This window comes from Saccopteryx bilineata, chromosome 1, assembly GCF_036850765.1.
Source record: "Saccopteryx bilineata isolate mSacBil1 chromosome 1, mSacBil1_pri_phased_curated, whole genome shotgun sequence".
NCBI classification, from domain to species: domain Eukaryota; kingdom Metazoa; phylum Chordata; class Mammalia; order Chiroptera; family Emballonuridae; genus Saccopteryx; species Saccopteryx bilineata.
In genome coordinates, this window is record NC_089490.1 from 267,757,499 (window position 1) to 267,769,845 (window position 12,347).

Here is a 12,347-nt window from a genome sequence, read left to right on the forward strand (position 1 = left end):
ACTTACAATTCAAGATTGATTATTCAAGTCAGAAGAAATCTGTTTTGTCTGAAAATATGATAATGTCCTCTGAGGTCTGTGGGAGCAGAGCAGCGTCAGCATTTCTGGGATAACGTTAGCACTGGTGTGTGACTGAGTGCTCTCTGCGGGCTGGGCGGGGCAGCATGGTCTGAGCCTCAATGAAAGAGCGAGCTGGCAGGTCTCTATCTATTGCTACCCCCCAGTCAATAAACCTGTTTGTAAAGTTCCTTCTACTCCAAGCGTTTTTGTTCATATGCAAATCAAGACAGTGTTTAAAATAAAGACTACACATTTTCTATAAAAAACGCTTTGGAATTTTTGATAAATATTGCTCTTTCCCCATTTTCCAGAAGATACAATGTGTACACGGTGCTCCTGAAGACAGCACGGGAAGCGGCGGCGGAGGTGGGGGGGGGGGGTCGGGGGGGGGTGCCGAGCAGAGGAACAGGGCAACCAACATCACCTTGTTTATTTTTTATTTATTTAAAAATTTTTTCAATTACAATTTACATTCAATATTATTCTGTATTAGTTTCAGATGTACAGCATAGTGGCTAGACAATCGTGAACTTTCCGTTTCTTTAAGGGTGAGACTAAGAAAGGTCAGTGAGTCCCCTTCCTGTTTCAAAGATGGAAAACGAAGACTGTCATATGTGTGCAAAGTTTAATGCCTAGTTTTTTTGTTTTTTTTTTACAGAGGCAGAGATAGACAGGGACAGACAGACAGGAACAGAGAGAGATGAGAAGCATCAATCATCAGTTTCTCGTTGCGCATTGCGACTTCTTAGTTGTTCATTGATTGCCCCCCCACACGCGCCCTGACCGTGGGCCTTCAGCAGACCGAGCAACCCCTTGCTGGAGCCAGCGACCTTGGGTCCAAGCTGGCGAGCTCTTTGCTCAAGCCAGCTGAGCCCGCGCGCGACCTCAGAGTCTCGAACCTGGGTACTTCCGCATCCCAGTCCGACGCTCTATCTACTGCGCCACCGCCTGGTCAGGCAAATGCCTAGTTTTTAATCATGTTTATTTTTATGAAAAAGCAGCAGGCAAAGTAAAACAATCACTTTTGGTATTTCCCAGGGTTCCACAGTTATAAAACAATTCATAATATTTAGCATATTTATTTTTGTTCTCAGAGGCTATTATAAGAGGCTAGAATTTCATGCATGATCCAATTAACTAATTATACTTATTTAGAGGCCATGAAATGCCTAATTGCAGTCACAAATAGGAGATCACTGGCATAATTAGTTTTGCTAGCAAAACTGTAGTTACAAAATTTCTTGGGTCAGACTGCACAAAAACTGTGACCCTAATTACAGAATTGTTCTCAGTACAATTCAGTCTTAATATGTTAGTTATCTATGTTTGGAAAATAAGCTTAACTGGTAAACACATTCTTCTTACTTTAAATTTGATATGCTAGCTTCTAGTTTGCTAAAACATCTCTGGAAAATTTTCAAAATAAAAATCTCAGGGATACTGTAAAGAGAGAGTTCTAAGATCACTTAGGTCAAGGTCAAGCAGGGCTAACCCCTCAGCAAAAGGGCGTACAATTAGTTATTTAACAAGGCTCTGAGAAAAGACGCAAGTAAAATAATCACCTTTTTGTTGTCTAGAAAGAAAATAAACTATGTATATTCCAAAGCAATTCACTGGTATCCTGGATAATGTTCCTTTTGGGCAAACCTGTGGCCTTCATCCAATACAGTCTTCTAATGCCATCTGATTTGTCAGTGCTGTGGGGTCAACAAGCAAAAACAGCCTGTCCTTACATTAGGAACCTGGCTCTATAGGAAATGACCAGAGCCAGCTTCTCCACCACACACCACCCATCTCATTTTCGAAGGAGGGAGGAGAGGAAAGACAGAAAAAGATACAGTGACAATGTCTTATTCTGAATACAAAAAAGGCAGTCAACAGTGCAGAGAAGGAAGGTGAACTGCAGTAATCTCCAAAACCATTTTCATATGCTCTACACTGGCTGCTAAACTAAGCTGTCTTCATAAACAGTTCCATGATTCATCCAACAGTACCACCTCCAACTCTATACACTATACATAAATCTATGCCTGCAAATGCTCTTTAGGTCTTCAGGATGCTTCTTCTCTTCCAATGGATCCACTACACCAATACAGACAAAAGACTCTTAGAATGAGAAAGTGGAGTGTATTACCTTATTTTAGGCCTCAAGAACCAGTACCATGCTAAGATAAGGAAACTGAGGTTCTATCTAAGCTACGGGACCTGTCAAGGGCTACAGAGTACATTTGAAAAACAGAATCTATACTTTAAAAAGACTGTCTGGCTCCAACAACCCTGTTCTTTATATTCCAATTGAAGGCTTTGAAAATGAAATAGTCCTGGTGAGCTTATATCCATTTGCCCTTTGGAAAAAAAAATATGCTTGGTTAAGTGTGATAAAGAATTACTTTTGAATATATATTACAAAATGATACAGAAAAGTGACTTATGAGACGTATTAAATCTATTCTCAAAAATTTCTAAAACACATCCTACCTTATATAACCTCACTTCTTCAGGCATTTTCACCTGCCTTGGGCTGCTTTTTATTTTTCACCTACTCATTGTTTTCTAACTAGACCATGAGCTCCCCAGTGGCAGTGCCGACCATAGGCACTATAAACAACAGGTTCTTGTTAACCCACCTGCCGCTCTGGTAAGGCACTCTGCTGTCCACCAACCACATTTATGGGCAAGTGCTTCCCTGAGCCACCAGTCCAACAACCTTCCTTTCATTTTCCATGGAGAACCAATGTAGGACAAAAATTAATCAGGAGCCTTACCAAAAATAATCAAATTACTAGTGGTTATGACTATAGAACAGGGGTCCCCAAATTTTTTACACAGGGGGCCAGTTCACTGTCCCTCAGACCATTGGAGGGCCAGACTATAAAAATAACTATGAACAAATCCCTATGCACACTGCACATATCTTATTTTAAAGTAAAAAAACAAAACGGGAACAAATACAATATTTAAAATAAAGAATAATTTAAATCAACAAACTGACCAGTATTTCAATGGGAACTGTGGGCCTGCTTTTGGCTAATGAGATGGTCAATGTCCGGTTCCATATTTGTCACTGCTAGTCGTAACAAGTGATATGACGCGCTTCCGGAGCCGTGACGTGTGCGTCCCGCGTCACTGGAAGTAGTACTGTACGTGAGCGACGCTGCACTTTGTGGACACATCTTGTGCTCCTCTCACTAACCACCAATGAAAGAGGTGCCCCTTCTGGAAGTGCAGCGAGGGCCAGATAAATGGCCTCAGGGGGTTGCATGCGGCCCGCGGGCTGTAGTTTGGGGACCCCTGCTATAGAATATTTTAGCACTATAGTTATATAATAATAGCAAGGAAAAGGGTTCCTGTCATATTGGAACTACAATTTTACTCGTAAAAACAACTTCTAATGCACTGACTTTCCTATGGAGTTCAGAAAGAACCTGTAATGGGTGCTGAGTTTCTGGAGAACAGAATGTTTCATTTTGCTCTAATTCATTCTATTACTAAATTAAACTTTGATGTATTGGTCTTGACAACTGCTTCATGCTGATTGTATTGTGTATGATAGTATAATCACTCCCCATGCATTTCCAACACTGCCTGGCTGATTAATGCAACAGATTACCTGCAGCACTGATGGCAAGAGGGAATCAATGCCCTTTTGTACTCTAAACTGTTTGTATTTCAGTGTGCGTGCATGCGTGTGTGTGTTTTCACACGTACACAGGCACCCATGAATCCACCTATGCACAGGTGGGATAGGTGGAGAAGGCGGGATAAATCAGAAGAACAGTGGGAAAAGAAAACTGGGGACACAGTGAAAATTAATGCCTTTCAATCACTGTTTCCAGTACAGCAAAAATACTTTGCTTCTTAATGCTTCCAAATTGGTGTCTAGCTTACACCTCAATTATTCATTCAGTTTTCTATTCACAAATATTTACTGAGCACTAACTCTAGCCAGGCATATTTTTTCCTCACCTTTACAGAAAAACTAACTTTTAAAAAATATGTCACAGGCCCTGGCCGGTTGGCTCATTGGTAGAGCGTCGGCCTGGCATGCAGAAGTCCCGGGTTCGATTCCCGGCCAGGGCACACAGGAGAAGCGCCCATCTGCTTCTCCACTCCTCCCCCTCTCCTATCTCTCTGTCTCTCTCTTCCCCTCCTGCAGCGAGGCTCCATTGGAGCAAAGATGGCCCGGGCCTCTGCCCCAGGCGCTAGAGTGGCTCTGGTCGCAACAGAGCGACTCCCGGGAGGGTGTGCCGGGTGGATCCCTGTCGGGCGCATGCGGGAGTCTGTCTGACTGTCTCTCCCCGTTTCCAGCTTCAGAAAAATACAAAAAAAAAAAAAAAATTGTCACAGACTGATCTGTGGTGGCGCAGTGGATAAAAGCAACCACCTGGAATGTGGAGATCGCCAGTTTGAAACCCTGGGCTTGCCTGGCCAAAGCACATATGGGAGTTGATGCTTCCTGCTCCTTTCCCACTTCTTTCTCTTCCTCTTTCTTTCTCTCCCCCTCCCCACTAAAATTAATAAATAAAATCTTTAAAAAAATTTTTTTTTAATGTATCACATTCAGTGTTCTAATTAGTGGGCAAGAAGTGGAAAAGGGGGAGGGACTATCAAATGGATACTAATTAAGGGATAAAGAAACTATGGCTATAAAGTTAGTTTAAATTCCCCAATAAAGACAAAGTATACAGTGAATAGTGGTTTAAAAAACAAAAATCTCTAAGATTATTTGGTCCTGGAGATCAGACTTTTGTGCTCTTGGCAGCATTTTAAAAGCATTCCTCCTAATAGGATTTTCTTCCCAGTTCCAAGCTTATATTTGACCCAATGCCCTGGTAGGCTCCTCCCATCCAAACCGCTTGGCCCTTGTTCATCCACAAAGGCAGGCTGCAGCTTCCAATCTAAGACATTTCAAGCCTGCTGATTGCTTGAGCCTAATTTATAAATGATTCTCACCCTCTCTTCCAGGTTTGCTGAAGCAAATTCTGAAATTTACTAGAGTAACCCAAAATGAAAAGGGCAGGGAAGCATGGCCTAGAGTTTACAAGGTCCAGCTGCGTAGCTCAGTATCACAGGAATTTGGGTTTCTACCTCAAAGGTTGTCTCTGCAACAGAAAGCATGGAGCTGCATGAGCCCCAGTTTGGACTACTCCTATCACTACTCCTGGCTGTTTACCTTTAGATCAGAGTCTGAGAAAATGGCCCTAAGACCAGTTACTAACTCACCCAAGCAATTTAAAGGCAGAAGATCCTCCTCTTATTTCAATTGGGAATCTTAAAATAAAATACTAAAACAATGTTATACAATCACTAGACAAACTTACAGCAGCCTCACAAAAATTCATCTGCTGCAAATCACTTACCAGCCTGCTTTCCACCTAAAGTATGTAAGAGGAAATTACTTACATGAATAAAAAAATCACTCTTTAGTATACTTCTAAGAACAGCTATTTAAAAGGCTATGAAGACTAATATTAAGCAGGTAATTTTAATTTAAGAATCCTTTGTTCTAAAGAAATCTTAATGGCAAGCACCAGCATGTAAAGTGGTGAAAGTTACTTTGCTGGAATTAAGAAGGACCTGTCCCCTCTTCCTTCCTCTCCCACCCCAGGAGCTGTGTGAGCAGTGTCAGAATCCCCGCCTAAGGGGAAACCGTTGTTAATCACTTGCCTGGGTTCTCCCTGCTCAGCACCCGACCTGAGCTCTAGCTAACTGTGATAACACGTGTGGAGCACTTTGCTTGGTGCTGGCACACAGAGAAAGCATATGTGTGACTGGTTCCGTCCTAGGCTTCCATTTCTTTCATTCTAGCTCCTGGCATCCTGATTCCCTGTTTAGCCCCTGGGAATCTGAGATGGCTTAAAATGAGGCCTCTCAGATCTTGTTCATTTTTGTATGCTGCCACTTCAGGGTAAGAAATGGGGCGAAAACTTATTCCCAGCCTGTCTTTCTTCATTTTCACTCTCACGCTCCCCTACATTCTATATACCATGACGGTACCCTCTTGAGATCTACAATCTAGCAAGGAGACTCCCCCAGCCAGATTTCCCTTTGGTGGCAGTTTCTTGAGAACAAGTACAATATTAACTCTTAGGAAGTGGGACAAGTAAGGAGAGAACTTTTCTGAAACTGTTGTGAAGGAGAGCATTTTACTCATGCTCCAACATTGCTATTAACCAGGAATGTGAGAACAGTACTTACTACCAATGGATTCATGCTATCAATAGAAAGATAGCATAAAAAGTTACTGGAACCCATTCTTGGTACAAATATTGCTACCAGCAAACTACATTTGTAATATAGAACACTAAAGTATACAATGAATCATAAAGCATCTTAACTCCTAATTAAATCTCTATGGTATTTAGAATAGAGTTTTATAAAAATATATAAGTAGGTGACTTCAAGTGTTGTTATAAATTATCCAAATGTATACCCAAATACCTTAGGTGACGATCATTAAAAATCTCTTAACTAGTTAGATAACAGAATCAAATGATCTGTAAGGATATCTTTTAATCCTGAGAATTTATTATTTCCTATTAATATGCATTTAAATTGTTTTCTCTTCATTTCCACTCTTTCCCATATAGGATACCAAGCAGATATTAAACCTTAGCAGCTGCAGTCAAGAGAAGTAATGTTGATGGCATTACACAGGAAGTATTTATCAAAGGGTTGCTCACTGTACAGAAATTTCCATTCTCTTTTGGTTAACAAGTGACCCAAACCAGAATTACTCTGCCTACTTAAAAAAGTGGAGAATAAACCTCTCCTTCCCATCCCCATAGAAGAGCAGAATACAGAGGCCTCTGACCCAAGAACACAGAGGTCTCAGTTTTAAGAAACAGAAAGCAGTAAGACCATACAGACAGAAAGAAACCAGGCCCCAGTAATGAGGACCTAGCAACAGACAGGCGTTCTGAGAACAGTGCTGGAGGGAAGCAAAGCCTCCTGGGCAATACAATTGACAAAGCCTCTGTATTTAGAGGGAGCTCTGAATAATAAGGGGAAAAGCAGAGACTGAGACAGGAACCACAACCCCATTTCAGAGCGGGATAGCCCAGCCCATGTGCAGCAGGGGTCTGCAGAGCCTACAGACCACATCGGGTAAACAAGTGCTGACAACCATGTTATCATTAGGGCTTCTTACAGGCTGAGACAAAGACATTGACATAGGAGCCTTCACTGGCTCCTTAGCAAAGGAGACTGAAAAATGAGATCAAAACTTCACTGTACTACATAGTATCTGTATTTTACTATAGTTTAGGTTTACTATATAATACAATTCTCAATCACTAGCATATATTTGGCTATTCTACATTATGTGTTTGTTTATTCAGAGTGTGAAGTTAGAGAGTCTGGAAACACGGGCACCTACACTAGGTGAGCTCTGTGGGTCACTGCAATCAGGATGCGGGCCGAGGACGTGGGCCGTGCCTAGGCAGGCCAGGGCTGGCCAAGCAGTTTTACACGTGGTTGAAGGCCGTCTAGGTGAGCTTCAGTGGACCCTGCTCTGCACTTAGCAGAGAGACTGACTCACAGGCATTTCAGTCTTTTAAAATAAGCTAGGGACAGTATTATCTAGATTGGTGGATGAGTCTTTGAAGTCACTGACACCTGGGGTTAAAGTCCTGTTTTGCTGCTGTGACCTCAGGCAAATTATGCAGTCCTTTTAAGCTTTAGGTTTCTCAACTATAAAATTAGGGCTAATAACTGTATAAAAATTAAAAATAATTCATGAGTTAAGTGCTTAGCATTGTGCATGATAAGTGCTGGAATCTGTGTTATCTTTAGCAATTGGAACAAAATGAGAAATAAAACAAAGCAAAAATCTATATCCTCTCTCTTTCTCTTTTCCCTTTGAAGTTAACAGGGAAGAACAAGGTTGGACTGAGGGCCCCACTTTTGATAATGAAGATGAAGCCTTCATACCTTCCTTCAGTAAAGCTCATCCCTATCTTTGTTCATGTTATACCTTCTTTCTGGTGTGTTCTCACTACTTCTTGCCACCAACTCATCTCCAGGAACATCTTGTAAAACCATGCTAAGTTCAATCTGTACACATATTTGTACTAATATGTGAATAATTATCCTATCAAAGTGCCTCTCAGTCCATTCATGCCTGTTCTAATTTCTCATCTCCTGATGGCTGCAACTCTCTAATGTCACCTCACTACCTGTGCTATTGTCACAATAAAAGCCACATTCTCCTTGTAACAAGACAAACTGGAAGGTGACAAGCAATCCCTGATAATGTGGTTCATTCAAGTTATATTCTGCACTTGCAGCTCCATGGAAGTTTCCAAGTCTGTGCTGACATCTTTTTTGCTGCACTGAGAATTGCTGTTTTCTCCATGGCACTAGCAAGGAGGTAATACTCTAAGGCAAGCCACGTCGGAATGTTTTCTAGATCTCAATGAGAAGCAGTTACTCCTTAGCCATCCACTAACCACCATCAACTTCAAAATGTGGAAAGCTTGAGTTTGAATTTACCACAGAAACTAAGGGGCTCAAACAGTGTGTGTGTGTGTGTGGGGGGGATTACTAAGTCTATAAGACAGCATTTCCCAGAAATTTCTCCACAATTACCACCAAAGTAGAGCCTTCAGAATCTGATTTCTGGCTGTGCACAAAGGATCTCTAAATTACTTAGTACATCTTATTGAATGTGTGACTTAAATATATGTTTTCTTCTTTACTCAAGAACAATGTGGCCCTGGCCAGTTGGCTCAGTGGTAGTGTCAGCCTGGTATGTGGCAGTTCGAGTTTGATTCCTGATCAGGGCACACAGGAGAAGCAACCATTTGCTTCTCCTCCCCTCTCTCTCCCATCTCTTCTCCTCCCGCAGTCATGGCTCAATTGATTCAAGCGTGTTGGCCCCGGGAGCTTAGGATGGCTCCATGGAGCTAAAATTAGCTCAGTTGTGAGCATGGCCCCAGATGGGGGTTGCCAGGTGGATCCTGGTTGGGGTGCATGCATGCAGGAATCTGTCTATCTACCCTCCTCTCACTTAAAAAAGAATAATAATGATGATGATGATGACGATGGTGGTGGTGGTGGTGGTGGGTACAGAATAGGCCCAGAGATGACTGGGAACGTAGAAGGAACAGTGTTTTCTATGGAGTAGGGCATTTTTAGAATTTTAAATAAAAGTGTTCCTAATGGGTAAACTAAGTTCTCTACTGCTAAACAGATTTATGCTGATTCCAAGTGCTCTGAATCTATAACTCATTCAATCTATCCAGCAATATTCTAGCTGTTGCTTAATAACAGTTGTCAAACTAACCTTACAATGAAAATCAAACTAGAACTATGGCTATTTCTGCTCGCAGCTAGGCATCCAGATAAAAAGCTTTGAAAAGAACTCAGGGCTACCATCTTGTTCATGTGAACCCAGTGAGCACAGCTCAGCCGCAAGGCTCTTGCAATGACATCTCCCTAAGAAACAAAGTTGACATGCTAAAAAGCAAACAAACACATGACTCAGCTCAGAGAGAAAGTTGTGTTTAAAATTTGGGGAGAGGGGTGTTATGTAATACTTGAAAATTTAAGAATTTTTCTCCCATGATAAAACTGTAATTAAATTTTATTTAACTGTTTCCTCTAATGACATCCATTTTAATTAGCTTTTAATAGACTAGCAGCCACAACCTATAGTTTTAAGAAGCAAAGTAAAATTACAGTTTAGGAAGACATTTAAGGAAAAGGGACTCATCAACACAGATGAGAGGTTGCAATATACCCCCTCATTCCTAAAGATCCCCACGGTAATTAAGTGTGCTGAACAGACAGACATTGGGGCTAACAGTAGGTGTGCTCGCCACCAAACTGCACTGGCTTGTTCTTTGAAATCCAAGCTGTATAGGTGATCTGTTTTCCAGAAAATTTGCATGTCACAAAGTAACAAATGCAGCTGAAGAGCTGTGTGTTCTACAGATGTACTAAATGTGTAACCTCCATCAAACCTGCAGCCTCCAACACTACAGTGGGCTTTCTGTTTTAAGATTTTAATATACACATTTTCTTATAGCTGAGCATGACACAGCACTCATCTTGAGAAGACTGCTGTATGTTTAAGAAACCAAGCATCATGTAGAGAAAGTAAAATTAATATATGAAAAACTGATTCACATACAAGATCCATGTATCTGCAAATGCTTAATAGTATACACCATATTTATTTCATACTACAGTATGAAAATCAGGGAGTAAATTACAAAAATTAACTCAAACCAAATGAATACCATAGGCACTTATTTTAGAAAAGAAGAACTGAGCATACTTAGTTCCTTTGTTAGCCAGCAGATGGGGAAAGAAATTAGGCCTGTGCTACCTCAAAATAAGTTAACATACATTTATTTGAAAGAGAGAAAAAGTTAAATGAATGTTAGTTGTACAACTAATTTTGAATCAGCAACACTTAAATTTTAATAAATCACATAGACTCAGCGTATTATAAATCTTGGGAAAGGGGATATTTGATCCTATGAAAAAATAAAATTTTGTCACCTGGCCAACAATCTGATGCCTCCAAACCCCTCTGCCAAGAAGCACAGTTACTTAGGCAAGATACTCTGTACATGTTCATCAGACTAAAGCTCTCACACCAGGAATCTTTCTTTTCCTGGTGTACTGGCCATTGCCAAAGTGGACCACCGAACCCCCAGTGCTAAGGAGTTAAGCATCTGAGGTTTAATTTAACAGTTTCGGCTTTATTAAGCTGTCACAGAGCGGCCCGACTTTGATAACAGTAGCTGCTCCAATTATGGCTTGGTTTAGGGTTGACAAGTATAATGATTCATTCGTGGCACATGAGAAGCAATAAAAGGTTGTTTTGCATTACAGCTTTAAAAATGTGGGCACTTTTTTCATTTAATTTGTCACTTAGCTTTTGCTAAGAGGACATTTAAATTGCAGTAAAAGGCAAATGGGGCTTTTAGTTTAAATGTAATCCCCATATTTAAATGATCTGTAATGGCGCAGTGTTGGAGTGGGAACACTATTGTCTCACAGTGGGTCCTGATGGTGACATGTGACATTTGTATTCAGGTCCTGTATTATCCATGTGGCTAAAGGGCTTCCAATTTCATTTCACAGCCAGAAGCCTGCAGAAAACACCAATTAACTTGCAGATCCCATTTGCCGACAAAACTCAGCCTCTTCTCAATGTCTGGCATCTGGCAGTGCTCAGCATTTAATTCCAAAGCAGAGCCTTGAAGCAATGTGAGCCCCGTGCAGGGGCACAAAGTCACATTCCCCCATTTTATTAAGAACCAAAATCCTTTCCTTTTGTAGTCCAGAAGCAACTTTTAGTTAATTTTTTGGTGAATGATTATTAAGATGTGATAGCTATGTTACTTCTATGTTGGATTATTCGCAGAACTTAGACCCTGTTAAAATGACAAGTGACCTCTGCTCGCCATCAGAATACATAGGAGAATTTATAGCAGTCTAGTAATTATTTAGGGAAGAGTGTGAAAAAGAAATAGGGAGATGTATTTTTCATATTGGACTGAAATGAAACTTGAATAGAGCTTGGTCCATAATTAGAGAGTCATCAGAGGGTATTCCTAGAATCAGAAATTTCCACGTAACAATTTATACTTTTTATTAAGGGTCAAGGTACATAATTTTCAAAACCAACTTGGAAAAGTAGAACGTGACTAATGTAATAAAAGTGAACTATACAAATTTTGACTATCATTTGTATTTTTTTGATAACCAAAAATTTAGTTGGTATTTTCCTTCTAATTATTTGTAATTCTAAGCTTCTCTAAATACCAAAGTTCTTTAAATTTTATTCATTTAATATTAATCCAATAATATTTCCTTAAATCATTCCCTTCATTATGTATTTTTTAATGCTAGTCTTTCTTTTTACCAACTACTCAATTCTACATTTACTGTAACAAAATTGAGGATGGTTTACTTGGAAAAGTAGAACACTCAGTATTATATAAAAATAGTTGTTTAAACCACGCATATGTTTTCAAACCACTGCAGCATGCCCTCAAACATTCTTCCAATATACTGAAACTATCTTCTCAAGTTACAGATTAATTTGGGGGAAAGGCCATCGCCATTATTATTTCAGGTGACCCCAAGAAAATACCAACATTAAACTGGCATACACACACACACACACACACACACACACACACACACACACACGAGTTGCCACCCATAGCCAAGTTCCTGAACATACATCTTATTAATGGAAAAAAGAAACCTGGTGTCTAATTCTTTACCAACTTGCTGCATAACCTTATGTCATACAATGTTATCTT

At 40.4% G+C, this 12,347-nt stretch overlaps 1 protein-coding gene across 2 annotated transcripts in view; it reads right to left on the reverse strand.

Annotated features, from left to right (window-relative positions):
• Positions 1–12,347, reverse strand: part of ZSWIM6 (zinc finger SWIM-type containing 6) — a 190,210-nt gene that overhangs the window by 36,584 nt on the left and 141,279 nt on the right. The gene's annotated exons all lie outside the window — the stretch shown is intronic.